This window comes from Nothoprocta perdicaria, unplaced genomic scaffold, assembly GCF_003342845.1.
Source record: "Nothoprocta perdicaria isolate Ctin4 unplaced genomic scaffold, notPer1 scaffold_128, whole genome shotgun sequence".
In the NCBI taxonomy this organism is placed as follows: domain Eukaryota; kingdom Metazoa; phylum Chordata; class Aves; order Tinamiformes; family Tinamidae; genus Nothoprocta; species Nothoprocta perdicaria.
In genome coordinates, this window is record NW_020454405.1 from 46,543 (window position 1) to 50,883 (window position 4,341).

Below are 4,341 nucleotides of genomic sequence, written 5' to 3' on the forward strand. Positions count from 1 at the left end.
TCCTTGACGCACGCTGCATTCTCATCTCCTCTGGCCTTAATAATGTCACTGATGCAACACCTTTCCATTCTCACATCCATGATTCCTTCCAAGTCTCCCAATTCTGCCTCCTTGCCCAGCTAGTTGCCTTTAGTCTTACCATCACTTCTACTTTGGCACCTTTGCCAGCCTCCAATGCATAYGTTAAATTATTGGTCTGTCTTTCTCCATCCTTTTTCTCTCTCATCCTTGAGTCCAAAATGWTCCAAAAGATGGTGCTGAACTTTCTTGCCTTAACCTTTGCCTTTAGCTTAGTGCATGACTCAAACCAGCTAGAAATTTTTTGGAAATATGGTGAAATACAGTATATGGTTCCTGAATCTTCATGACAATTTTAAGGTCATTGGAAAGGGATGCCTCTGCAGATGGTCCCTTTTAACAAACCTCTGGTGTTAGCTTCGTGACTATATTCCTTATCATTTCAGACCAAAGCAGAGGGTACATGGAGTAACGGATGTACAAACTAGGTTAACAATCAAAAGGGAATCCTTACTTTTATTACAGCTATGCCCACAGCATTAGTGAAGCAGCAGAGTGCAGAAACTGTACGTAGATTCACACCTATTGCACAGCCCTTTAATCTTTGACAGGAAACTTCAGACACCTTTTGAGCTGAGACACTCTTATATTCTGTTGCAGTTGTGGATATATTTTTGTTTTGAGATAAACACCTGATCTAGTTAAGGGAGGTGTCCTTATTCTTAAAACTACATGAAGTCCTCAAAAAGAGATGAAAGTACATCTTTGCAGCTTTGTTCTTGTGGGAATACCAGACAATTATAATTATCTGAAATAAAATAGAAATGAAAATACAGAGAACATGATGCATAGTAAAAATCAGAGACCTGTAAGACACAGGATCAGACGGCTGCTTTTCCTGCCTTTTACAAAGGATTCCTGAACATGCTATTCTCCTCAGGGAATAAGTACTGTATTTACTACTGTAGTCTCTCACTGAGACCTGAGAGGCTGGTCCTTCCCTTCTGTCCACAATGTCTTCTGCTAAAATGCAAGGAGTGATTAGGAGGTCCTATAATATCTTACCAAGCTTATTCCATCTCCACAAGCTAAATCCACAGAATTTTCCACTCTTAGCCTCATACTGTGACTCACAGTGAGTGAGATTCTTTTTTGTCCAGCTCATTAAAACCAAGTCTTCCTCCCAGCCTTGGAAGCATCAGATCCTGCTCCAGTCAGGGATGCAGCACCAGTTTGCAAAGTTGCCACTAGATTCCTTTCACTCATGACGTGCCGTGTGAGAGGCCACAATCTCCAGAGCTGCAATATGCCAGAAAGCTGCCACAGCTGCTTTTCTTGGACGCAAAAGCAACAGAGCTACAAGCTGAAAAAAATAAAGAACCTGTTTCTTTCTCTGATTACAGCTGCAGAAGGACTTCTAGAAATTGCTATTGAGAAACACATCAACAAATTGTTGATGCCTTTGGCCTAGTGAGTGATGATCTAATTTCTGTTTAATTGACCAGCAGCCAATTTACATTTGGATCAAAGTTTGAAAAGTGCCTTGCTTCTTATTTGGATGAGCTGGTCATTAAAAATGTGAACACTTAGGGATAAATCCTGCAAGATGCTGAACATTCTTTGTACGGGAGTGTGGGCTCTCAGTGCCACCTACCTAATTCTTTGTATCATCAAATCATACCATTTCGATGAAGATTTTCTCACGATTTTTTCATGAAGCTCTGTCCTGTAAATATACAAATATATGTAGACAATATATTGCAGCATTCACCGAGGAAGCAGAATCCTAATCTGCCTTACTGYAGACTTAGGTCAATATAAACCCATTACCTATGCAAAATGGGCATGAAATAGTCTCTACATTAATTGACTATTTTACCCCAATTGCTGTCAATTAAAGATGGCAGGAATAAACCACGTTTTGATCAGTCACAAGCAGATCTAACCTGCTTCTTTTTGAGAAAGAAAGATCCACATTAAGTTAATCAATAGTAGCATAGCACGTGACAAACCTGAAAAACAGTGTCTATCATTAAAGGTCTTTATAAGAGTAACTAAAATTGAAGTGAACAGTTGATCAGGGTCATTTTAATTCTAGTCTATTTTTTAAATGACATACTTAAGGGTTAAACGAGAAAGACCAGTGGGAAGAAGATGTTGTTCTTCAGGGGAAAAATAATCAGTTAATTCAATATTGTTGCGTGAGAAAAGATCAGATAGCATAGAGTTCTCTTGGTACAGAGCTAATAACAAAGTCCTGATCCAAGACAGTGACTAGAGGCAGGACTTCAGTATTTTGAATTTCTAACTGGTGAAACATGTCCTTGCATTGAAACCTTGCAAGGAGGGGCTCTGACTATGGATAGAAGCCACAATGACGCAGACCACTCACATCCATCCCAAGAGGTCAGGCCTTGTCCCACAGTGCCCTTAGATTTGCACCACCTTAGTTCAGCAGACAACTAAGGGACTTCAGCAGACAACTAAGGCACAGATAAGGGTAGAGCCCTAACATCAGCAATGGTGACAAAGAATGGGAACCCTCCAGAGGACCTCAGTTTGTTAATGGAGTTAGAACTGCTTGCTTTTAGCCTATAGCTCATTTGATTTCCCTCAATGTACAGTAAAAGAGCTTTAACACAAGTCAAATGACCTCGATTTGTAGCTAGCCCAGAGATAAAAGGGAAAACTCTTCCGACTTCTCTGTAGTTTGACTTCTGYCTTGACTGATCCCTGGGGCCTAAAGCCCATGGGACAACCACAGCATATGAAGTCAAATGTGGAAAAGGGAGCATGTTAACAAGACAGTTTCCTTCTTTTTTTCTCCCTACTGCCAGGTAATTCAGTTACCCCTTTTTCATTACAAATGTTGCTAATAAAACCTAAAATCAGACAGTAAAAACACATTCTCCTGATGCCCTGTTTTCTCTTCCTTTCCCTCTTGCTGGCCCCACCTGTACTAACACAGTCACACTTTCAGTAGTCCTTACTGAAAGCAATGCCAGCTTTCAGTTTTTATTAAGAAAGCTAAATCAGGAGTTTATAATAGTCCTTTTATACTTTTAATGTTGCCCATTTTACTGCTGCTTTAACATTCACTTCCCAGACCTGGCTTGTGTTCCTTGTTCCCAGATCTGAACAACAGAACACCCCTATTAATTTAACCACGTCCTTTCTATCCCTACATGTCTTAAGCAGTACAGCTGTGATTTTGTGTTAATTTCCCTTTAGCCCTTAAACATCACTCAAATCCATCCATGCAATTGCTACAAAGGGAGAATGTCCAAGGGGATTTCACAGTTCCTTCTGCCTTCAAGGGATCAGTAGTTGTACACTGGCCTCATATTGCTACTGGGGAAAATGTGCCTTGTACCAAAGTGGAGCAGTTTGATGGGTGCACTCAAGGCCTTGACAAACCCTGGACAAAATTCACCCAGGTATATGGGCACTTAGGGGAAAGCCTCATTTTGCGAAGAGCTTCATTTTTTGATACTTACTCCCACTGAAAAAAACCTGTTCCCACGCTGTYCTTACTGATTTTGGCATCTGCTTCCAAGCTACAGGCCACACACAGCCTCTTCCATTCTCTCATTCCATATAAACCCAAGCCCATCTCTTGGGTTTATATCTGTACTCAGCTGCTTGTTATTTCCTGCAGCCTGGTAAAGTGTCAGAGAGAGAAGGCAATAGGGAGAAAGAAGGTGAAAAATCTTGTTGACGAGTCTGCTTCCTGCTCTTTGGTGATGGGCTGGAAGTTGCAACTTCGTGCAGGTCAATCTGTGTGGCCAGATTTTCAGCAATGCTTAAGCTATATAAATAAGACGTGACTAGGATTTTTTTTCTCAGAGGCTCCTGAGCTGTAATTTGTATTATAGCAGGTGGATTCAGCATCCAGATTTGCATTTTGATGGGATTCAGCTGTCTCAAGCCAAAATGGAGATTCAAAAAGCCCCTGTGCAGATGTTCCTTCTTGAGGTGCCTGAACTTCTCCTGGTGCTGCATTTTGCAGCCACAGCCCTTGGTAGGATTTAACTCTTGCCATCTACCTGGTCCCACTGTTGCTCACCACCTCCAAAAACTTGCTTGTCTGGAATAAAATGCCTCAAACAAATATTGATCGAGCTTCTGATGCAAGCCACTCCTTAGGCACGCTGTTGCTTAAGTCAGGTCAAAAATTCATCATGGTCTTTGTAGGGCTAGAAATATCAGAGAGAGAAACRTTCGTGCAGCACTCTTCTTCAGTGGAAAGTGCTCCTGCTCTGGGATTCCTCTTCTCTCCCAACAAAGTAATGGAAACAGATAGTGTGGGACATTGTGACCTCC

General features: G+C 41.4%; 1 long non-coding RNA gene across 1 annotated transcript; it reads right to left on the bottom strand.

The window, feature by feature from the left end:
• Nucleotides 1-969: 969 nt before the first annotated feature.
• On the bottom strand, nt 970-1,738 carry LOC112942439. Its single transcript, XR_003248384.1, has 2 exons — nt 1,673-1,738; nt 970-1,381 (listed from the first exon to the last, which is right to left on the bottom strand). It is a non-coding gene; the product is annotated as an uncharacterized LOC112942439 (long non-coding RNA).
• Between the last annotated feature and the right edge of the window lie 2,603 nt (nt 1,739-4,341).